Raw genomic sequence first — 26,625 nt, 5'->3', positions numbered from 1 at the left:
ATTTGATTACATTGAATATCAGCATATTCCAAGGTCCTTAAATACATTAGCAGATGCAATTGCTTCTCGAGTGTTGGACAGACATTTACGATAATCATGCAAGTAAATTTAAAAAACATTTCATCATACATGTTAAACAAGATGAGCCGGTAATAGTGATATATATATAGATAGGAGTGTGTCAAAAAATATACATCGTCTTCGATCATAGGTTGAAAAACACCTTATGATCGGCAAAAATGATAGAGTACAAAAAGTCAAAAATGTCACATGTGTCTACAAAGTGACTAGCCAATCACTGGTGGTGCTCCCTATACGACACCACTGCACGGGCTACCTTGCGCAAAAATCTCCTCAACGGTCCAGGGACCGCGACTACGTAGCGCTGAAGTCTGATAGGAATATCATCCATAGTAGTCTCTGGTATATCCGCCGTCAGACGCTGTAGATCATGCTCCAACTCAGCTAGTACCTCTGCAGCCGCCGCGTCCTGTGGGGCCGGTACCGGTGCAACTGGATGTCTCCTCTCGAAAGGCCGGAGGTTGGCTGGACGCTGTGGACCAACATCTGCATTTTGAAAATTCTACTGTCAGTTTTGAGACGATATATATAAAAAAAAAAAACAAAAAAAATACATAATTTGAAAACTCGTGAAAAATAAAGTACCTCTGTCATCCCATTGTTCTCCCTGTGGAAGAACCATGTCCGGATCACCTCGAAAATCTATTCCGGCATACGGAAAGTCCTGAATCGCAAACACCTGGTCCTCTAACCAGTGAAAATAACTGTCAGTGAATCGAACAACTGCCGCACCCTCGTCCGGATGCCGGGCCATCACCGCAACCCATCGTACCAGCTTTGGCTCCTGAGGACCCAAAATATCAACAGTGAGATGCTGAGGGATCAACATTGGAATCCTCTCTAGGGCAAAGCTCACGACTATAGGCCCATATCCAAAGGTCTTTAGTCTCCCGGTCTTTGCCCTGGTCAGTTGGGCTTTCAAGTTAGCCAACATCGCATCACACCAGTTGAAGATGGTGCCTTGGAGACAGTCAATTGCCATCCGAAATTGAGACCCAGTAGCAATATGTAAAGTGGCTGAGCCACAAATCCTGGTCACAGTGAAAGCTAAGACCATGAGTTCACGCCGAGAGACGTATTTGATCTCTATGCCTTTCTTATGGTCTCGATCAGGTAGGCACCAATCTGCTCGGAGACTATCAAGGGATTGGCCACCCGGCCTAGTCCTAGCCAGATTGAGTTGCTCACCTCTGTTCGGAAAGCCAGTGAGAAAGTAAATATCAGCAGGCTCTATCTCGAGTTGTTGCCCGCCGATATAAAAGCATTGCTCTTGAACATTCCATCTCTCGACCAGCCACTCCAAGAATCTTACCTGAGCTCTCATGCCGGGTATGGCCCAGTATTTGTATAATCCACATCCTCTTAGGGCATCAAGGGAAGGTTGATGATTGATTGCAACTTCATCAACCTCCTCATGCTCTCTTTCTCTCCAATCCAGCATGATAAGTGCCCTACACATGAACAAACAGGCATTAAAATAAATTTTGGGTAATTTCAATGGTTAATTTGGGAGCTTGGGGTTTCAAAATCCGCGTTTTGCGGAGGACGCACCCCGCGTTTGGCGCACAGTTCGCCGGGACGCAGGTGGCCTGAAGGTAACCTGCGTCCCCCGACCTTTTCCCTGTGTAGGAAAAAGTCGGGGGACGCAGGCCAGCCTTTAGGAAACCTGCGTCCCCCGCAGAGCGGTTTCCAAAACCCAAAACCCCCCAAAAATCAAAAATGAAACCTAAATTAAAATTCTAAACGGATGAAATTGACAAGGAGGATGTTGTGAAATACCTGGAAGAGACGGCATTCGATTCTAACAGTCGGATTTTCCGCAGCGACCACGGGAAGTTTCTTGTCAAAAGCTCCTTTTTCAACCTCAACAGTCAAACGGTAAAAATGACATGGTAAAAAGTCTTCTTATAGGTTTTTTGGATGAATTTGTTCATTTTTCACCATGAAAAGATGTTTTTCGATGAATTTTTGCCTATCTTAAACAGGTATGAGTAATGTGTCGCTTTTGTGCAGGACAAAGGGACTTAGAGGGAAAATTGTCATTTTTTCACAAACAAAATATCAGAGTCATCTTTTAAGCCCTTTTCTGACTCCTAAAACATGAAAAGATTGCCGAGAGTTTCTTTTACACTCGTTAAAACGGAATTAAAAGACGGTCCCCTTATAGCTCTTTTCTGACCGTAAAATCAGGAAAAGATTGCCGTGTTTTTGTCGTTTCAAACTCGATACGGAAATAAAACGACGTGTCCTTGATCGCTTTTTATTTTTCAGGTCAGTGACACTAATTATGAAAGTACTCCTTGGTCGCAAGATCAAGCAGTTCCCCCAGGTATTATTTTATACTTTTTCGGGCTTGAGGGACACAAATCTACGAAAAAGTTCAACTTGGAGTTTTCTTAAGTTTTTCAGACTCTCTAAAAATGAAAAACGCCGAGTTTCTCCTATACTGGGCTTGTTAAACATTTCACAGTAAAGGACCTGTTCAATTACAAACAGGAACGAACCACTCCTTCCTAGGGTTCGAATCAAAACTGGGTTGGACTCATCCGAAGGATGAGCTTATAATCAAGCATATGTTATCCTCCTCAAGCTTGTTAAAAATAAAGAGGTACTTGCCAGAAATGGTGGGGGAAAAGAGAGAAGAATGAGCCTATTTGTTACCTTTTGTCTCAGAAGAAACTTTATTACCACTCTTGGACACAACACTTTTCATTCACCTGGGTTGGGAAATCCTTTACCTCACAATTGATCAAACCACTTTTGATAGTCTTCAACCGGGTTCCGGGGATTAACTTTGAGTTATTTAGCACCAAACCATCTGTCGTGTCGTTATGTGTCCAAGAGGTCTGCAAACAAAACTTTCATCTGCAAAATACTTGTCATCCATTTGACCATCCCTGAGTCAGTCCTTACAGCAATATTTCTTCAACTTGAACAATGATTTCGTGTTGTGGGCTTGCCCGCAACGGGTCACTTTCTATCGACATCAGCACATTACCTAGAGAGATGACTTAGAAATCGTCAGTGCCTTGAAGTCTGCATGCATCAATGGCAGGTTTCTCGCCTTTGACGTCAGTTTACATCATTGACTTTCGATCGAAGGATTCCGTGAAATGTTCGACATCAACTCATTCATTCACATCTCATGGATTGTACTGGGTACTTTGAGAACCATTGACATTACTGGTGGTCTCTCTCACGCTTGTTAACAGTTCACATCATCAACTGGTAATCAAGTGGTTTCTACCATGTTCGACATCGACTCATTTATTCGCATGGCTAGAATCGTACCAATTCGAGAAGTAGGAATGAAGACCCTGGATCAAATCTTTACCATCCAGGCTGCGAGGAGTTTTGTATTCATTATCTAAGTAGACTAACCATAAACAGATGGTTGCGTCCATACTGTGTCTACAAAAGTCTATGATCATGATGTACTGCAAAATCATTTCTGTATCAGAGTAGTTAGTCTGTTAGTTAAAATTTTAAATCTGAGTATGGGAATGCCTACCTCAGTGATGATATAATCTTATACATGTATTTTGTGTTGAAAATTGCAGGTTCTTACCAGGTTCTCCACGAGATAATCCTCGAAATGATAAAGCGCTTCATCCTTCCTAGATAATACAAAACCCTAATCTGTTCCAGACTTCGCACTTTAGGGGGCAATCTGTTACACTAAAAAATGTCACCATGGCTATTTACAGTTGGTATGGCTCTATCAACAGTCATACTACCCTCTTGAGCAAGTCTTATGCCTCTGCTATTCATGTCAAACTCCAAGAAAGAGAGAAAGTCTTTATAAATATGTTTATCTCTGGGTACGCAGGTTCTCTCAAACCTTGCCTGCGGGTACGCACCTATTGTTCATAAGGTCTGCGTCCAAGGACGCTCTGTATCTAAAGGGGCAGGTGCGTCCCTCTGAAAAGGTTAAAATGCGCAAGTTTTATCTTTAAAAACTTACTTGTGGTCATTTCTAGAGCATTCTAGAAGGTTCTTTGATGTGTATTGAGCGCCTCCAGATGGTTCATGCACTCCTATCAAAGAGGAACTTATCCCATCAATAAGGGAGTGATCTCATCCAAAGAGGGGACTATCCCATTGATGGTGGACCTGATTAACTTCCTCTTGAGCACTATAAATACAGGCATTGGGCCAGAAGGAAGGGGGTTGAAAGCTATAGATTTCTAAGGGTAAATGCTGCAGGAATTAGGACTCCCATTTAGAAGCTTATGAGGAGAGATTGTCATCTTTACTTGTTCTATTTGGAAGTGGGTGAGCTTTGTCAAAGTAGAGGAAGACTCTTGTGGACCCTGGAAGGAGCTTGCACAACACCAAGGCTCAGGTTGTAATGGTTCCTTTTGATTACCTTTAATGCAAATTGGTCCATTCTTCTCAATAACTTGTTGTTTATGGGTTATTTCATGTATTTCTTGGTCTATGTGTTGAATATGCTTTGTTTTATGTTATAATCAGGTGCTATTTAATTGTTTGACTGTTGGTGATTGCAGGTTTTGGAGAAAATGAGGAGCTCATCCAGATCGACAAAGCTTGGACTTCTACAACAGCGTTTGGACAAAGGTAAGAACGAAACACTTGATTTCTCATATCATAATGTATGTTTAGAGAAGGATAGCTCCAGTTTGTTTTGATTGTCATTAGAACGTCTTAGACTTCTAGGAAGGTCAGTTGTGTCCGCACCCTTGACTGATTCCGTGTGACATGAATGCACTACCTGGTTGTATGCATGTTGTACATAGGGAAGCTGCTCATCCCACAACCTAGGATGCTTGCCACAATAGCTTCAAAGTAAGTTTATCATTATGTGGTTTACAACCTCTGTTTTTCCATCAATCTATGGATGAAATTTTGTGCTCCTCTTTAACTTGGCGTCCATCATTCTCCACAAACTCATCCAAAACTCTCCAAGAAATCTAGAGTCTTGATCAAACACAATGGATGTGGGAAGTCAAAAGTGGACCCGTACAAATTGGAAGAAGAAATGATTAGTCTGCTCTGAAATGACCTGCATTTTACAAAGCATTAATACACACATTTTTCTAAATCGATCCACAATGACATACAAATAGTCATGACCTCTCCTATACAAAGGAAAACCATCTACAAAATCCATTGACACGCTTTCCCATGGACGACTTGGAACAAGGAGTGGTGTGTAGAGCCCCAACTTTCTATTAGTGGGCTTGTTAACTGAACACAACAAACATCCCTTTGCATATCGAGTCACAACCTTTTTCGTGTGAGGCAAATAACACGACCTCTGCAAATGACACAAAGTTTTTCCTACACCAAAATGGCCTGACATAAGAGAGGTATGTTCCTCTCTAATTACATGTATTCTTTCATTGGTGGGGATACAAAGTTTTCCAATGTGGTACAACAAATTTCCTTGCAAATGGTAATTTTCCACCTGTGATCCATGAGTCAACTTTGCATAAATCTCCTTAAAATCATCATCAACAACATATTGTTCAACATAACTTTCAAAAGATAAAGAAGCATTTTGCAAAACTATAGATGCAGAAATAGGAGGGCGAGAAAGCATATCTGCCATTTTGTTGTTGGTGCCCTTCTTCTTTTTTATTACCAAGTGAAACTACTGGAGGAATCACATCCATTTGAAATGACGTGCTTGTTGAAGCTTGGTTGGCAACTAGAGGTACTGCAAGGGTTGGTGATCTGTGTGAATGATGCTCTCCTTGTTGATCAAATAGTGCTTCCACTTCTTCACGCTTTGAACCAAGGCATACAACTCCTTGTCATATGTGGGATAGTTCACAACAGCTTGGGATAATGTCTCTGAATGGTAACATACAGGTTTCCTCTGCTGCATCAATACTGCTCCCATGGCATATCCACTGACATATGTGTCGATCTCAAAAGGTTGTTGGAGATCAGGTAAGGCCAAGAATGGTGCGGTAGTGATCTTCTCTTTCAGTGTATCAAATGCATTATGTTTCTTTCCTCCCCACTAAAAGGTTTTCTTCACACTTTTCAATGCATGTAAGGGGTATGCAATGAAAGACAAGTTGGCAATGAACCTTCTTCAATGTTGTATTGCACCCAAAAAGATACAAACCTTTGTAACATTGGTGGGTTCGGCCCACTTTACAATCACATCAATTTTAGAAGGACCTATTTTTAATTGCTCGCCTTCGACAATGTGACCCAAGTAAACCAAATAGGTCTTTCCAAACTCAAACTTAGATATTTTGACATACAATTTTTCTTTTTGCAAAACATCAAGAACTTTTCTAACATGACTCACATGATCTTCCCATGTCCTACTAAAAAAAAGAATGTCATCAAGATACACAAGTACAAAATCATCAAGAAAAGGGCTAAAAATATCATTCATCACCCTCATGAATGTGGTCAAAGCATTTCATAGTCCAAATAGCATCACCATCCATTCAAACAACCCCTATTTTGTCTTGAATGCAGTCTTCCATACATCATGTTCTGCAATCCTGACCTGATGATAGCCATTGCGCAAGTCCGGTTTTGTGAAATAGACAACATTTTTCAATTGATCTAATAAATCATCAATGCGAGGGAGAGGGTACTAATTCTTCACCGTTATTTTGTTGAGTGCTCTATATTCCACATGCATCCTCCATGTCCCATCCTTTTTTGGTACAAACACAATAAGTGAACCACATGGAGAAGAACTTGGCCTTATGACCCCTTGGTTCAAGATTTCTTGCACCTGCTTCTTTATCTCCTCCTTCTCAATCACTGACAACCTGTACATACCAATGTTGGGTAAAGCAACATCCTATTGCAAGTGAATCTCATGTTGGATCTCACGCTTTGTAGGAAGCCCACTTGGTTCCTACAAAATCCCATTATAGTTAGAAAAAATTGCATACAATTAATTTTTATGAGTTGGATAACAACCTTGGAAAGCTTCAGATGTCTCTGCATATTTTTCTCTCACAACCATGAGCATGCACCCTTTGCTAGAATTTATCAATCTCTTCATCTGAACTTCACTTACAAGACTGCCATTGATTTGGACACGATGAGCTCTAACAATTTATTCCACCTCATCTTTCATGAGATGATACTTGTTTTCATGGCAAAATAAAATTGCTTTCATGTCATACAAATATGGACTCCCCAATACAATACCACAAATATCCAAGGCTAAAAAATCATATCAACGTTATCTACTAGTTTGGATGCAATCACAAATCTAGATCTACACTGCTTGGTTACATGTAATTTGGCTTTATCACACACCCAACCAAGTGGATAGGGTTTCAAATGAGGCTTGGTCTCTAATCCTAACTTCTTAACCAAGGACGCTGAAATGAAATTTTCTTGTGAGCTCAGATCAAACAAGTTTTCCACTTTAGTATGTTTCAATATGACTCTAATGTGGAACAACTCAATCCTCTTTCACTCATTAACGAGAGACTCATATGAAGAACTTATTGTAGAGTCTCCAAAATGTATTCAAAATATCATCCACTTTCACCTTTATCACCACCATTTCACTCACATGTCACAACTCCATGACCATATAACCTTTCATTAGCCTCCATTTTCATAATTATATGGGTTACCTTTGTGTTTTCCAAAAGTTAATGATTTCTAGTATTATAAGTGAATTAAATGGTTAAAACTTAGAAAAATGACATATACTTGCTAATACTTAAAAGTGGCTTGAGTTTCATGACATGTGTAGGTCATTTGGAAGCTTCCAAGGCACCCTTATGTGGCCTTGAATGCTCAAATTCGAATTATCTTCAAGATATGGAAGAAGATTTGGAAAAATGTCAAAGAGGATATGTGTCTCATCATTACCTATTTGAGTTGTAACTCTGAGATTTTCTAGGGATCTAGGGAGAGAATAATGGACCTCCATTAATGAGGTAGCTTCTTATGTTTTTGTATAAATAGGAGAGCCTTCTCCTTTGAAAGGCATGTGTAAAGTTGGAGAAATTCTCATGTTTTGAATATAGAATTTGGATTTGGCACCATGCTCATGAATGATGTTCACTTTGATTTGGTTATGCCTGTATTTGGAGCCTCTCAACTTTCCATCCCTCAAGAATTTTGATTTGCCACCTATAATGTGTGAGATTTATTGTTTTTCATAGATCAAGATTTATTGTTTTCATAGATTAAGATTTATTTCTTTCATGTCTTTTCCTATGTGAGAGGTTAAGAGTGATTGTTTTTATTTTCTTTCATATCTAGAGGTTAAGAATGATTTTTTTTGCTTTCATTTTATCTCATGTGGTTTTGATTATTCATTTCATATGATCTTGATTTGATAATGCACACATGATCCCTTAGAGTAGATTTCATTTCATGCAATTTCATTTCTGAAAGAGTGGTGTGCTTTTCAATTCCTGCAAGTGTGGTAGATCAAGATTTCAATTCCTGCAAGTGTGAAAGATTAAGATTTCAATTCTGCGCGTTGTATTATAAATGTACTATAATTTCTTTTGAATTGATTGTTGAATTAGAATAGGTGAATTTCGTTTGTCATTATTTGGTTTCGTAGTTAGATTGATCTGAATTAGAAGTTAATTTCTAGCATATACAATGCACACACACTTCGCAAGTTTTGCGAAACCCCCGGGTTGACAATTAAATGATAGGTAATTAATTTGCCTCTACACTTGTACTTGCATGTAATTCAGACCTTTCATTAGCATGAAGAGAAAGAGTACCTTGTATTCCCACTATTTTGTTATCTGTCTCGTCACTGGAATCTGATCCAAGGTCTTGTTGTATGGTTGCCATTGACTTTTGCTTGTTATTCCCACCAAATCTATTTGATTTCAACTCTGGATGCAACTTCCAACAATGTTCATCATCATACCCTCCCTTCTTGCAATGTGTGCAAGATGGATTTTCTCCTTCATCCTTCTTGGTTGTAGCTGCCTTCTTGTCCTTTCCCTTGTCTTTTCCTTTGAACTTGCCATTATGAGGTTTGAAAGATGATTTCTTTGGTTGCTCTTCTTTATCATTCTTTCCCCTGCGTTCAAGGTGAATGGACTTCTTACTGGCCACATCAATAGTAGTAGGCTCAAATAACAACAAAGAATGCATGATGTAACTATTTAAACCACAAATATACTTTGTTACAGTTTCGGGTGAGTCAAGTTAAATGCCCAAGTTTAAAGCACATTTTCTAAACTAGTATGTGAAGCTTTGTACATTCTGACCCTTTCATTGTCTTAAATTTTTCCATTCCTTTAAATCCTTTTGTCGATAACCCAAAGGATAAAATGGACCAAGAAGAAAGGAAATCACCCAAGTCTTTGTTTCCTTTCTATAACTTTCTCTCCCACTAGACAAGAGTGGTGCCACTTAGCCGAAGAGATGCTAATTATATCTTGGCCTCATCTTCCTCGATCCACTGAATCCAGCGATAAACCTCGATCTGTCTAATCCAATTGTTTAGTTTTTCTGCATTATAGTCTCCATTATATGTGGGAAAATCAAACTTTACATCTACCTTAAAAAGTGGCTTCTTAGATGTATTCCTATGAAGCCTGTTAGAGTTATGAGAAGAAGAAGAAGAAGAATTGTCACTAGAAAATTGAGAGGGAAGTTCAAGAGGCTCGCCTCTTCCACCTTCATGATTTACCAATGCATGGTCATCTGGTTCGTTCTTCTCAGGCTTGATTGTCTTCTCATATTCTACAAATAGCTTGTCAACTTTCTCTACCATGGTGAAGAAGATCTTGTGATAATTTCGCTCTTCCTCAATTCAAGTTTCCTTGTATGACATGTTTTGTCTTCATGGTGCACGCCCCACTTCGGGATCAAATGATTTGAGTTTTCCTTCTCCTCTTTGGAACTTGTTTCTAGTTCTCATTCACTCATGCAACTCGCATCAAGGAGACCTACTCCGATACCAAACTTGATCTATATCTTTTAACTTCAAGAATGCATACATAATTGCATATAAAATAGCATGTAACCAAGTAACTTAAACACATGAAAAAGAAGCGGAACTCGTAAAGCAACCATGAGATCAAAGGCACAAAATTATTTGATTATAGAGTTCACCTAGTGTGGGCCACGTCTCCGGGTCCTGCTCAAAGTGAGGAGGCCTCTTTCATTAAATGGTAGCAAAAATGAATTACAAACAACTTTACATAAATGACCCTTACACCTCCAATTTCTATCATGGACCAAAAATGCAAAGCTCAGATGCAGAAATAAACATCATCATTGGATTCATGGTGCGAAATCAAGTCAAGCGACTATAAACTCGACCATATTTTGACACTGGCACTTCTGGACCCCAAAGGAATCTTCTCAGCATCAAAAGATACCCCTCTTCAAGGTTTTGCACTCCTGGACCACTGTTGGTTCCGCACGCAGACTTTGCTTCGCTCTTCGCCAGTCGAATGGCGATTGATTAAGGTTTAAATAATAAACTTTGGTGGACCTACCAACATTGGGTCGTTGGCCCATTAATGGTGGTGGAAAATAGCATGGGGGGGATCATGTTCAAAACCCGTCGCACCCCAAATTTGGAGTGGAATTAAATTTTATGGTTGGCGGAGTTAATTTTTTAGCAGTTTTTGTGATGGGACCACTGCGTTGGGAGGGTCAACCACCTGGTCGGCACAGGTTCAAACCCCACCGGTCCCGCTTTAAGTATTGGCCAACAGCCATATCACAATGGTGGCTTATATGCCAAGGCTCTGGGGGCAAAGTTGGTCTGGCAAATCATCTCTTCAAATAGCCTCTGGACTGAATTAATCTATAACAAGTATATCTTTTCCCAAACCACCACTAGTTGGCTTCGTAGCACACATCATCACCACTCAGGGGCCTCAAACATCTAGAAGGCAGTCATCCATTCCATGCACATTATAAAATCAAGACTGGCCTGGAAGGTGGGGAATGGTACACAAATCAGAATTGGGGCCGATCCTTGGGTTGGCAGTGGAAATGCCCATATCCTCCCTCAAGATATGAGACGGGAGCTCAATGAGGCGGGATACACCCTCCTTGCACACATTCAAGCGGAAGGATGGGCTGAAGCACCTCACAGATTTTGGAAGAGTTTCGACACTCTGGGCATCAGAGACAGATGGAGAGTGGACTGGTCTGGCTTTATGGGAGGCCCGGAGGAGGCAAACGTAAAGATCACAGACAGAGAAGACAGGCTTATATGGGCTAAGGCAGCCACCGGAAACTACACCCCCAAAGCGGTTTTGCCTCCATAATGGAAGATCGTGCTACAGGTCCACATTGTTGGTGGTGGAGTTCTTTATGGAAGCTGAAAGCCCCCCATAAAACGAGACTCCTTCTCTGGTCTATCCTCTCCAACAAAATTCCCACTGACCACAACCTGTCTAAGCGAAACATCCATGGGCCTTCTAGATGCAGTCTTTGCAACTCAGCGACAGAGGACACGGATCACTTATTTCTCCACTGCCCAGTCTCGGTTGTGATCTGGAATACAATCACCAATGGGCTAAATTTACCTTGTCGATGGACAGGCAGCAATATCAAAGAGGCCTGGGAGTCCTGGTGGTCCAAAACTGCCAATCAAAAAACAAAAAAATTTCCCCCCATTATATGTTGGGGCATCTGGATCACCAGGAATTACAAGATCTTTCAGGACAAGAACATTCTGGGTGCAGCTTTGTGCAACAATATCCTAGCCATCTACAATTCTCTCCCTGAAGACAAAGACCCGCGCCCACCCCAAATTATTGTCCCTAAAACTATAGATAAGGACCAGCCTTGGGCTTACTTCGATGGCTCTGCCAACCCTGATGGTTGTGGTGGAGGAGCTATCCTTCACCTGTCAGAGACAGTGAATTTCAAATTGAAAGTGGGTTTAGGAAGAGGCACAAACAACTATGCCGAACTAAACAGCCTCAGACATTTACTCCTCTTTGCCCTGGAAAAACATTGCCCTTCGATTCAAATTTTTGGGGACTCTCAGCTCATCATAAATTGGATAAATGGGTCTTATCACTGTCACGTGCACACACTCAGAGACATGCTGGAAGAAACATTTAGTTTAAAATCACAGTTTGAATCCTTTGTCTGCTGTCATATTTACAGGGAAAGGAATGAAGTCGCTGACCTTCTTTCCAAAGAGGTCGCGCAGCTGAACAAAGGACAATGGATAATACAGGAATACAGGAATGGTGACTTCTTCCAGATATATCACAGGCCATATATAGATGAGGAGGCACTTTCTTAGGATTGATCGACAGGATCAATCCGAACCATGGTTTCTCTGTTTTTATTTTGCTTTGTCTTGTTTTTATTATCTGCAGAACAGTCTACCAAACAGTATGTATATAGTTTTTGCACCTTCAAGTTTAATGAAGGATTTTGTAATATTTTAGCAACAACAGGACTCCACCATCTGACAGTAGTGAAAGCATAACACAATGTTGGCATACAAAATGTAATTTTCTTAAAAAAAATAATGAAAATTACGCTTTTACGCTACAGAGCTCATCATAAGTAATGCCAAATTCGCTCTCATATCATCAAACCTAGAGGATTTAGAGATTTGAGAGATTACCAAGGTATTCTAAGTTCAATCCATTTCATTGGATGCCATATTTATATACTTGGGTTTTAATCTGGAGCTGAATATGAGTCAAAGGACTGGAAGTGGATTATCAACAAATTTGAAAATATGTTAGTGTAGTGGTCCAACAAATGGTTTTCTTTGGGAGGTAGATTAGTCATGATAAAATCTGAGCTTCTGAATATTTCTGTTTACTGGATGCACATATATAAATTGTCGAAAGTGGTTATTAAGAGAATCAATTCTATTATTACAAGGTTCATGTGGGTAGGACCTGGAAAAACACATAAAATCCATTTATTTTGGTTTGAGGAGCTCACTGAACAAGTGGATGCAGGAGGTTGAGGTATTTTAGATATCAAATGCCTTAACTCAGCTTTGCTAATGAATAACCTTTGGAGGGATATGAACAGTGATGGTATATGGAAACAGATCGTCAATATGAAATACCTCAAAAATAATCAAATGAAGAGATGGATTGATGAAGGTGCTCCAAAAAAAAAAAGCGACACCCCTCTCATGGAGAAGTATGATGCAGATAAAGCATTGGCTATTTGGTAATTTAAGGTGGGTAGTAGGTCATGGGTCACAAGTGGAGATCGGGCTGACATTTATCAAAAGTATGATAGGAAACCATATTCTTTCGGTTCCTCTTCTTAGTCAGCAACAAAGGTTTTTTCTTCTGAAATCAAATCCATATTATGCAAGTGACAAAGTTAGGGACATCATCATGACTAGAAGCTAGTCAATTTGGTATGTCGGTTTTTCTTGCAACCGAATGGAAGGATTATATCCTTCAATTCCGTCTTATAGGCACTTATCAATCATCGAAGGGGGGGGATTGTTTGGTTCAGAGAAGATGTTATAGGGGAGATCAATTTTATGTTAAAGAAATATATAATATAATGTCACAAGGGTGGAGATAAGGAAATAAAGCTCTATGGTTTCAAATAGCCTGGAATTGGGATATTCCACAAACGCTGAAGTGTTTTTTTGGTTGGTAGTTCAGAATGAAATCTTGAATTAGGAAAATTTGATCAAAAGAGGATTTTTGGGTCGTGGTCGATGTTGTTTTTGTTGTCACAACAACGAAGATGACACACCTCTTCCTGCAGTGCCCTTTTGTTGTCTTTATGTGGATTTGGGTTGTCTAAACACTAAACATAAGTGTCAACTAGGTCAGATCATCTATTGAGGACTATCTATCATAGTGGCTCAAGGAGAGTGGTATATATGGAGCAATTACAATTAGACATTTAATGATGTGATGCCTAAAGTGAGGGACAACTGCATGAAGGCCTTGACATACTTCCGCGAGATAAGTCTGGTCAAGGATAAGATTCCTAGTCGCAACTATCAGATGAAGGATGTGTGGGCAAGATTCCCAGTTGGTTGTTTTGATGGGGCTTCAACAAATGAGGTATGTGGCAGTGGGGTGGTTATATATCTGAAGTTGGATGAGTTTTACCATTTTTGTTGGTACAGTGGGGTGGGCTCTAACACCAGAGATGAATTTTTGGCTCTTTAGGGTATTTTATTTTGTGCCATTAGGCTAGATATAGAGGACATGGACATATTCGACGACTCCAAAGTGATTAAAATTGGAGTCACCTATGTTGACAAATTAGAAGTAGAGGATTAGGCTATCGATAATGTGATTCAAGAGGATTTCGTTCTCACAAATATATTGTTTCCAAAACCATGTGGAAGATGGTCTATCCAAAGAGGGTAGCAATATTGAGTCGGGCCAGATAAAATTTAATCTTATTCAAAATGGCTCCATTCAATAGATTGGTTTTATATTATATTAAGAGCATGTTTTGACAAGAATTCGAGGCCTCTATTTTATTTGAGCCAATATGTTCTGCATAGTCAAAAAGATTGATATCGTCATCATCTTTTTTGTTTGAGCCACATGTTCCTATTGAATGTTCACAGATGTATGAGTCACCATAGTATCTGATTAGATTTATTTTTCTTCCTTAAATTGATTTTTGTTTAAAAGACAACCTGTGTCACTAGTTCATGGATAGAGGTATGAAGATAGACCGAACTGGCCATATTTTCCATGTGGCCTATACAACTTTTCGATGGAAATGGATGAAATGCATATGTAACAACTTGCATTTATGAAACAACTTTTATTTATGAAAGTTGGGTTTTTCTTTTTTCCAAAAAAAAAATAAGAAAATAAAGAAGAAGTAAGTTTCCATTATTCTTGACGTGAGACTATTATTGTTTTGCAATGTAGATGGATTGGCATTTATTTGATGTTAAATTCATATGCCAAGGTAAATTAGGCTTATTACAATTCCATTATTACTTGGAAGACTGTAATATAATGTGTTAATTCAATGTTTTTATATGACTATTTAACTTTTGGTAAAAAAATTAATTTAGGTATTTACATTAATGAATTTGTGAATGGTCACGTATATTGTTGTAGTTTTATTATTTCAAGTGAAATGGGATTCATTTGACAGATGTCTCAGATGGTGAAATAGTCAATTTCTTTTTGGATGGCACCTTCACAACTCCCCCTCTTCACACTCCATGCGGAGGTCAATGTCAGAGAAGGAAGGAATGATTGCTCAACTGAATAATTTTAACTCCGTTAAAGGTTATGCTCATTAACTTTAAGATTAATGGAATACAAATAAATTATAAATGTTAACATTTACTAGCATAAATTGTATGGATAATTTACTAACCATGTTAATGATTTCAATTAATGGAATACAAATAAACTATTTTTTCAGAGGAAAAAAACGTTGGATTTTATTATAAGATAAAACCAGTACATTTGTCTTGTATCATCATGCAAATAATAGGTATTAGTTCAGTATGTAAAAATTTCCATATATGTCAACTATGTAATAACAAGCCCCTTCAATTATCAGTTCTTCTTATATTATGTCTGCTAATAAAACATAAAAGTCTCTAAGATTATCTATCCATATACATTCTATGACATATATTAATGTTGTCTGAAAAAACCAAAAAACAAAAAAGGTATGTAGGTGTGACCAAAAGTGTCACGGAAGATTGAGCAGTCCCTCATCCCATGTAGTGTTGTCCACCATGTATCTGTATTTCATGACTCTGTAGGGCTCTCCAATGCCATCCTTTGACAATTTTTCTTCCTCCATGTTGGCTTCTCTATATATGTGAGTGAGTCCAATATGTGCTTGATCCTCTTTATCCAACCAGATAATATGGGGGAATCAAAATCTGAGTGTCCCAGTATTCCATCTATGAGAGACTTGGAATCACCATAGATATGAAGACTGTGTAGTTTCTTTTTTTGTGCAAACCAAAGTAATCCCCATAAAGTGATTGCTTCAGCTCTTGTGTTGGTGCTCGGGCCTCCGTTCCAATGAAGATTAAATTGTGTGCTTATGTCTATTCAAAGAACCACACCACATCCACAACTGCCAAGTTGTGCAGCCCCATTGAAAAATCCAAATGGGAGAATGATCGATAGAGGGCTCAATCTATGGGAAAGATCATATGGGTAAATAGTCTCCTGTATGATAGCAGAAATCCATGTTATTACCTTGTGACAAATCCAACTGATGTTATATTTCTTCCCTTCGAACAATTGATGGTTGCGCGCCATCCAAATTTCCCAAATAATGTATAGGGGTAGCTCCTTGTGAATTCTTTATCTTTGTTCCAATTCATTATGCAACATTCAAGGTTGTGAGCTCTCCTATATGGGATCTAGAGAGTAGATGATATGTTATCCCAAATCATATTGGTGATGGGACATAAAAAAAAAATTATGTGATTGGCGGATTCAGAATATACCCTGCAAAATAAACAATAACCTGGACACGAGTGGCCTTTTTTCAGCAAGTTTTCCCATGTGAGTATCTTATTTCTCCACACTAACCATGAGAATATGATGATTTTTATGGGGGCATGTCACTTCCAGATTTTGGAGAACCATGACAGTTCCTGTGGTTTGTAAATTTGTGCCAACAAATATTTACATGTTTCCACCACGATGGGTGTGTTCTTGACTATTCTCTCATCCCAATTTATGCAATCACCACTTCCGTTGTAACATAAACCTACTAGGCTCAAGTTCATAACATATGCTTGCCATTCCTCAGCACTTGGACCATCCAAACTCAAATCCGCCACATCTTTCCAAACTGGGAATCTTGCCTGCCATTCTTTGATCGTTTGGCTCAAATAGATATATCCTCTATGATATAGAAGAGCCAATGTATGTTCACTAATATGTGTACCATCATTTATACCCTTTATTTTATCTACCCCAATAAGTATTTTCTGTCCATTGCCAAATTCCCATGCCATGACCATGCTCCACCAATAAATGATTTTTATAAAATATCTCCAGATCATAGATCCTCTAGTTTTGTGTTGTCTTGTGTCTCTATATATGGATTCAATGTCTTTTTCCTTCATATACTTGTCCAAAAAGATGTCCTTCCAAATCCCTCTACCATGCAAAACCCTCTAGAAAGATTTAATCAACAAAGAAAAACCAAAAATTCTTTGATCTAACAAACCCCATCCTCCTAGATCCTTCGGGATGGTCAATGTGCTCCATTTGCATAGATGATATTTTGAAACAGTCCTGGTCCTGGACCAGAGAAAATGTGATATGATTGTCTTGATCTTATTAGCAATAGTGAATAGAGTGATATAGAGATGTGCCTAGTATACAACGACATGTTGCAGGACAGCTTGTGTAAGTAAGTATCTGCCACCTAATGAGAGGAATTTGTTTGTCCATGAGTTTAGTTTCTTCTTGTATTTGTCAACCAACCACATCTAGTCTTTGACCCCATAGCAATTGGGCTTGAGTCTAAAGCCCAAATAGGTGAAACCTACCTCCATAGGTGCCTTTTGTACTCCAAATATATTAGTTATGAATTCTATATCCATCTTGTTTCCATCATAGTAGTAGAGAATTGATTTTCTGCCATTTGTTGGGGATGAAGACTTAGGAATGAGGGCCAGAAAAGTGGAATTGATAGCTCCAGTGATCCTTCCCCAAGTCCTAGACTCTTCCACTATATATAATATGCTCTGTCCCATAAGATCAAAATAACGAAGAAAAAATTCCACAGTCCAACCGTCTAGTCTCGGACATTTGTATTTGGCAAAGGATTTTAGAAGCAATAGTATTTCCTCCATATTAGTAGGCATGTAAAGCTCCTCATTTGTGTTATCCGCAAACATGTTTGGGTGTATTTCCAAAGCCCATAATTGGTCCTCATAATTCACTTCCTCCCTGGATTTATAAAAAATTTCAAAGAAATGTACAGCTTTGGCTTGCATTTTTGAAGTTGTTTTCTTTATATCCCCATCAACATCTTCAATTTTATAGATTGTGTTAAGTTGTTTCCTGTGATTTGCATATCTATGAAAAAACCTTCTCTCAACCAGGTTTCCCTAGTTATTTTCTTCCATGTGACTTCCAATTAGTCTGTGTCGAGGTATTTTGTTCCATGGATCTGCCAAATTCAACTATGTCTACGAATATCTTCTGCAGTTTCCATAAAAGCTATTTTTTTTCTCTCCCATTTTTTTGATAATATTATTTTTTCCAACTAGGGTGTTTTCACTAAATCATTATAATCATTGTCCTCCAACCATACCCTATTAAACTTAAAGGGTATTCTCCTGCATGATATTCTCCTGCCTCCATTGTAAAATGATGGGTAAATGATCAGATATATATGTTCTATGTACTCAGGACTTAAAAATTTCCATTACATTGTCAAATACCAAGTATTCATCCAATATCTTCCCAATATGCTCGTCACCCGATCTACGATTATTTCAGGTGAGAGAAAGCAGATATTGGAAAATATCAACCAGGTGATTATCTACAAGGAGGCTACATAAACGATCAGCAAGAGGGTCAGGTCTGTTGTGGATGCCCCCGGATTCCTAGGCCAACAAGGTGGCATTAAAATCCCCTGCCAATATATGCCCACCAATTTTGAGAAGATTGTTATGTTGAACCCTGTCCCAAAAATTAGAGTGATTTTTACAAGGAGCATAAAGGTTGAGAAGACGGAAATGGCACGGTGATCCTCTAAAGCAACCAGATGTAATAATTCCACCAATGAGACTGTAAGCATGAAATTCCACCCAATATGAATCCAACATGGCAATGAGGCCCCCGGATAGTCTCGTAGAGTCTACAGCGACAATGTGCCAAGAAGGGAAAATCTCCAGGAAATATGCAATTGCGCGAGATGAAACAGTGAGAATTTCATGGATGAAAATGATAGTAGGTCGAATAAGGCGAATCAAGTGACGGAGATTCAGCTGCTTGGAGCGATCCCCCAAACCCCACAAGTTCAGAGAGAATATTTTCGTCATGAGGCATTATGTGCGAGTTGTTGTGCTCTAAGGGCCCGAGGATCAGAAGTGGAGATAATAGGCACATCCAACAAACCAACGGAATCATCAAACAAGGAGGTATGGGAAGCATATCGTCCTCGAAAGTGACGATTGCCCTTCTTCCCAATATTTATGACAGCGATATTTATGGCAGAGTTCGGACTAATAAAAGGAGACGAGGAGGGAACATTTCATTTGTGAATGGTCAAAGCCTTCAGGTTCAGATCCAGATCCAGGAGGAAATCAATGTCGCTTCCGACGGAATTGTGCGGGGAGGAAACAATCATCGGCTCATCAAGGGGACAAGAGCGGGGTGGTAAAGCTGATTCTAAAGGGGGCATAGAAGGCGATATCACCAAGTCCAAGGAGAAAGTGGAACCCCTAATTAGGCCAGTGGATGGGCCGAATGGGGGAGGAGGAGTATCAGCCTGTATGTTGTGATATGCGGGTTCCCGGATATCACAACAAACACTAAGGGAGGCATGGGGCATCCCAGGTCTACAGCACCTGCTAAATCCACATGAGGCGAAAAAGGAGCAGATGTGAGGGGAGGCGAGGAAGAAAAATTGAGATGAGAAGGTAAAATAAGAGACAGAGAAGTACCTTTGAGAGATGCCCCCGAAGAGTAGGCCTCCCGATTGTGTAGTCCCTTTAAAAACCCTGATTGATACTTTAGTCCAGAGTGTCGAGGTCTCCTTCTATCCAGGAATCAGTTCAGCAAGTGTCCAGTGCGATGGAAGTATAGGCATCTGAAAGGTATGCCCCAATAGTCTATTCTCTGGCAGAACCGTATCGGCCCCCATTCCAGATCCAAATTCTCTGGGAGGCCACTTGAAAATCTCACCTTGACTAGAATCCAAGCAACGCGTTTGTCACGAGGTCCTATTATCCTTGGCTCCAAATATACGAAACATCCAATCGAGTTCCCAATCGCAGTCAGAGCTCTTCTAGTCTAGAATTCTAGAGAGTCGCGACAGTTTAACACACACTATGTCGTTCTTTGGCATATCAAGCAAAGGATTGAAGCCAATATACCATCTATGCAGTTGAAGGAAACTTCTTCCCTTCACCTAAGGGGATTTCAAAATTCTCTCTGCACCATCCATATGTAGGAATTGGAAGCTAAAGCAGGAATTCATCAGAATGCTAACCTTAGAAGTATATCCCAACAAGGGAGCCCATGTCTTATGCACCCAATTCTAAATTTCCTTCTCAAAGGGTTCAACGAACATCCAACATCCCACAAGTGTGCGCTTCTACACGCTGGCCACCCTATCCCACAGAACGTCGTATCCGAAACTCAGCAACTTCGTTTCAGAGTTTGTCTTAATGGACCTATTCTCCTCCCTTCTGCACCACCTGTTGCGATAAACTGAGAAATTATGATCGGGTTTTGCGGGATCGATATATTCCTTGTATCCCAATGTTCGCGCTTGTGTGTCACAATTAGAAGGTAACATGTTTGATCTTGTCTTATGTCGAGAACAATTCTCCCTGGCTCGTTCGGCGTCCACCGTGGCTTGTATGAAAGCCTCGTGTGCAGCCACGTCCGAATCGAGGAATGAAAGTACTCCATCCATATGAGCCCCACCAACCTCCAGACCATCCCCGAGGAAATTAAATGTCAACAGGCACACAATAAGAGGAAATCCTATTTCCACCACTATAGGATCATTAATGCGCTCTTACATGCGCGGGAGATAGACTTTTATAACACGCGCAGGGGTAACGCGCCGTTTTTATTTTTCTTATCTAGTTATAAACGTCTATCTCCCGGGCATGTAAGAGCTCATTAATGATCTTATAGTGGTGGAAATAGCATTTTCCCACAATAAGGAGAAAATTAACAACGTATCAGCCCAGTGTCAGAAAGGATATCTCGGGGATATAGGAAAACTACAAAATCCATCCGAGCATTTCCCACTCCAAGATGTCACGACAAGATGAATCACACTTGTTGGTTTGAAATGCGTCGATAAATGATTTTGAATGTGATTACCACCAAAAGCTTCTCTATAAACTTATTATGGATCACATAAATAAAAAATAAGTTTTTGTCATTAAAAACAAATGGCCTAAATAAGAAAAATATGTCATGTAAAATGTCTATAATTATGGTGAGATGAAATATGATGGTTTTGGATTAAATTGTTAGTTTATTATTATTATTTTTAATTTTTAGGTTAAATTTAAATTTAATTGAGATATATAGAAGTATATTTTTTTTTATTAAGGAGAATTATTCAAATAGCAATAAAGTTGTTTATATGTTTTTTTATATATAATATGAAGTATTTATGAAATTTCCAAATGAGAATAAATTTTTAATTAATCTTATAAATAGATTGAAAAGTAAATATATGATTTAGTTTGTTCTTTTTAATTAGATTTATTATTTATTTTATTAAATTTATATATTTTAATGTGAGTGAAAAATATTTTAGAAAATTGGTATATTAAGTTAAAAATATTTATAAAAATAAAAATATTAATCTTATAAAAAGAAAAGTGTGTGGTTAATTCCATATGCATGAGTAAGGGGATGATAGGGCATATTCCCATAGCATGATAGTCAATATTGTAGTTTTACTTGTGGCAAGAATAACTTTTGCATATGAATTATGATTGACACAATTCTTGCACCATTGGAAATGTCTCTAAGTGTAGAATATTGCTAGAGGAGAGATTTTTCACTCTGAAAAAACATCATTTAATGACTCAAAATGATTACAAAAAGTTTGAAAACCCAATTCTCCAAACTATGACCCACTCATAAAATAACCTTGAAGATTGATTCTTCCAATTTCTTTCACTATGAAAATATTGAGATGGATGACAAATAATATAATGATCCAATCTGTATTAGAGATTTATGAATATATACATGTTATGATCCAATTTATTGTTGTTGTCTTGTGAGAAAGAGCTTTGAGATGTTAATCACTTTATGGGCCCATAAGGATGCTCCAATGATGGATTTCATAGTAGTTTATAGCTCTAATGAATCTCAATAAAAGGGTCATAATATGGACAGAGATGGGATATAAAGCATTCACTGGCTTTATTTTATCTGCTCTAGGATCACTTTATGCATGGGGCAATAAATCCGAAGAAATTTTCATATGTCTAAGGTTGTCAAGTCTTGTGACATGATAAAAGTTAGGTGTAAACCCTTTGAGCTATTTTATGAATCTTGAAACATATATTAATGAGTTAGCATCATATGATGGTGATTGATATATAAAAGACTAGTCCTAAAAGAGGGACTTGTGTCATGGAAAACAAGATCGTTTGAGCACTCGGTGTGGCATAATTGTCGATTATCAATTATATAGGGTGTATGAAGTAGTGGTGGGCTATAAATAAATTTGTTCATTGTATTGAATTATAGTGCACATAATTGTGTCCATGGTAAAAGAGAATATAACATCATACGGATATGTTAATTTTCTATCACATCTTTCAATATGAAAACATGTAGTAGTAATAGTAGGGGAAATTATTTATTCTTGAACATTAGTGTACTTACAAGTTTCTTCATGTGGTAGTTTCACATGCACATTCTACATTTTGTACATTGGTACTATCATATAAAATTTTCTTGATTGTATATCTATCATAATTTAATACTTAATAAATAAATATTTAGATAAATATGTGCACCTAATAATTAAAATATTTACTAGCTTATTTACATAAACTTACATGGAAATAGCATTATTTTTATAAGTATACCTATATGATTTATAATCAGGGGGAATCCATGATTATGAGTTATGTAAGTATCGGAATAAGGATTTTAGAGGGGTAATTCACATCTCAATTCTAAAGAGAGGATTGAGAGATTGTGGAGATTGATATATGAGGTTATATGAAATTTGCTAGAACTAAAAATATGTAGATTAATGAATTTAATTTGAGAGTGAATGCAAGTATAATAAATTAGTAAATGTCGGTTCCAGCCTTCAACTCAAGGTTAAGAGAATTTTATTGACAAGAGAGCACTCTTGTCCTCTATACTTGGTTATAGATTCAATTCTTGAAGTTAGTTCTCTTCAAAGTCTCTTTAAAAGCTTTACATTGTCATTTTCAAATAGTTTACATAAAAACACTATTTAAAAATACTCATATCTATTTCAATTTCAAATTTATTAAACATAAATTAAAATTAAATAAAAATGTTTAAATAAATTCACAATTATGAAATTTAATTAAATAATTTTTTAATTAATCAAATTAGTTTAAAATAAATAAATTATAATTTCTATTTTTAATATTCTATAAATTTTGATAATATATATTTAAAAATATATATTAAATATTAAAATAGTATTACTTTTAGGAGTTGTCTATAATGCGACTTTTTGAGATTCCGGTGACGGAATCCGGCGAAAGAAATGGAGATGAAATCATGATTTGTTGCAGTTAAAATGGTTTTTTAACTGCATATTCGGATTCAGCACCCTGAAAAACCCCTGGGACGCTTTCATTGTGCAGAAACTAGTTATCAAACTTGGATTTCAATAAATTACTGCCGGATTTTCACCGGAAAAAATCGCCGGAAAGGCTTTCAAAAAGTCGCGTTAAAGACTACGGCGTACTTTTAAATAATGTATGATATTATATTTAATATTAAATAATTATAAAATGAAATATAAGCAGTTTTAAAATGAAACGGTAGTTTGTTTATTTAAATTATTTTTATAAATGATTTATTATTTTTTCCCCTCACGCAAGCTACCCCAACATAGGCCCTCCCCACCCTCTTTGACATGGTCACAGTACGTAACCATAGGCATTGCAGTATGAACACCATTTTCCCTGCAACGAACCTGCACGTCACCTTGACGACCCACTCCAACATGACATTCGCACTCCAACATTACACAATGTACTAGGACAATGCCACTTCTCGAAAAACTATTTTCATGGTGGATGGTGAAGTATTTGTATAATTATGTCGAAATGATAGTAATCACTCATTGCCAGAACACTCATGATCAATTTTGTGGGGAAGTTGCTACCATGGAAGCCCTTTGCAGTAATGTCACTGACGGACAACACAATCTCAATAGCAAATCTGAGCAGTATCGTGAGCCTTTAAATCATGCCTAGTGCATTCTGAATATTAATCGTGTGATCTCCCTCGGTCTCGGCAAAATTGTGCATACCAAGACTCTCATTTTCTCTTATCAGGACCATGCAGAGTTATTTAATAAGAATATCCCTTCTAGCTAGTGAATTTTTTTCAGTGCGTGTTGTCATCCATGTTGGGGACTTAGTTTCTGAACTTCTTGGCATAGGTCTCTCGATCTCCAAGGTAAGCCTACTCTTGCTATGGCTCTGTTTCCTTCACATCAAATTTTGCTTATTTGGCTCTTACTCTGGTTATTAAGATCTGTGGATTCACAAATCTCTGGAAAACACTCTTATTTGAATTGGCCTTATATCCATTATATTCCTTCCATATCTCTCCCTTTTTTACTTACTACTCATCATTTCTATTTCCCTCCCCTTTGCATGTATACCATATACCTTCAGCGTTTACCCAAGCATTAAACCCCAATTTCTTCAGCGCTCTTGACTGCGTCCAATTTCCCCTGCACTAGAGTCATATTCCCCTTTGACAACCTCTCTTATACCCTCATCATTTTTTAATTTGAATTGGTAATCATCATCTTGTTACCTCTCTTGACCCATTTACTTCCCATAGCCACTTACTTTGTTGCACTATGACTTGCCGAAGGTAAGCAACTTCTTGTTTGGGAGAGGGGCAGAGGTTTCCTACTCTGTCACCACTCCAATTCCCAATCACATGACTTTAACCTTTAAACTGAGAGCCCAAATACAAGAAAGGTATTTCCTAACTCATTATGAATGGCATATCCCGAAGCTAGTCCACCAAGAGATAGGATGAATTGAGGTTGTTGTTCAAAAGGAACGTTGTTATACTCTGAACCATCATGTTGATGTTGAGCCCAATGATTGGGTCCCCAACTTAAGCACTTCCACACACTCCATATATACAGGCCACATGTAAGTCATTAATGTCTACTGGCACATAAAAACATTGTTGGGGCGCATCCTCATAGACTAGAACAGTGTCAAGTAGGAGAATGCTCGGAAGATAGCAAAACTAGAGAAAAAGTTGGATGGAATGGGTCACAATCTAAAAATCCTCCTCAGCAAGTGCAGCAACAGCCCCTTCCCTGGAAGTGTGACTATTCCTCAACATGCCCTTAAGCAGGATAGTTACGATCAATAGCTACCATGCAAGTTCAATTTTTTCAATTTTTGTAATCCTTGTGTTGTGAGTTTATGTTTTGTAATTTTTTTTAATACAAATTATTATCAAGAGAGGTTTACACAACCTTAAGACTTTGTTTCTCAACCTCTGGCCTATTTTCCCACTGGGAAAACTTGAGGTAGAAAATGTCTGATCATGCAACTTTTTAAAATCGAAATAGTAATATAAAGTTCCTAAAAAAAAAAAAGCTTGGTAGTACTTTTCTATTCTATTTTCATAAAAATCAACAGGTAAGTTTTACATCCATATCCATCAAGATCATATGGCCTCAACCTTCCCAATGGGAAACCAGGTCTGTTGGCCATCTGACTGCATTATAAGTTGTCCAAAACTCAAAAAGTCTGAGAATGTCTAGCATCGCTATATAGGTCTAATTGTATTTAATTTTCCTATTATCTATGTAACTAAACATCAAAATTTGTAAAGCCATCATATTGACATCTCAAAATTTAAAAAAGAACCATGTTGATTATCAAATTACTCATCAGATGAGTCTATGGGCGTCAGATCTTTAACATTGGATCCCAGGAATTCGGTCTGAGAGAGGCAAGGGATGTGCTTCTCTATGAAATTAAGGCGAGAATTTTGTTGTTGGATCTGATGTTAGATGAGTTGAGATTCCTTATGTATTTCCGACAATTATGTTTCACCCTTAGATGAGCCAGCAGGGGAAGACACCATTGTTTTTACCACAATATTTTTCATTATCTAATATAAATATATTGTCTGCTGAAACTGGGTATACTGACCTCTAAAATGGCTTGGGTCCTGGACTAGAGTCTACCTGTCATCCATGTCCATATTATTATTCTTTGCTTGTTGTTTTAATTCTGACTCCCACCTAGAGATCAACTAACGGACCTGTGGAGGCGTGTTGACCTTGTAAGCCTGGGCGGCCTCTCGTGTCAAGCCTGAAATATTGTGATGCCCTCTACCCCTAGTCTGTTGTGGCTAGGACTGTCGACCCCCCTATCTTGCTCCATTGTTCCGGCTTCAGCCTTGTCCCCCCCGCCTGTGTTCCCACTGCGTGAGGAGGTTCATGCCATGGTACTAAACAACAATCCACATGGGTGCCCTTGAACCCGATACATAAGTATCACCAACATTGTCACCCATGATTCCATCCGGACTGGAGACCAGCTCACAGAGAGACGACCTGGTGTGGTATGCCTACAAAACTGAGAGAAGAGCAACCCTGTAATAGTGAGATAACATAATACATAAGGATAATAAGAAAAAAACCCATGCAACCAAGTTTTTCTCACTGAGTTGACTTGACCTCGACGTA

Source organism: Pinus tabuliformis, chromosome 6 (assembly GCF_031772625.1).
Source record: "Pinus tabuliformis cultivar Carrire ecotype Pingquan chromosome 6, CPIR1, whole genome shotgun sequence".
Lineage (NCBI taxonomy): Eukaryota > Viridiplantae > Streptophyta > Pinopsida > Pinales > Pinaceae > Pinus > Pinus tabuliformis.
The sequence above is the reverse complement of the archived record's forward strand: the minus strand, read 5'-3'. Positions refer to the sequence as shown.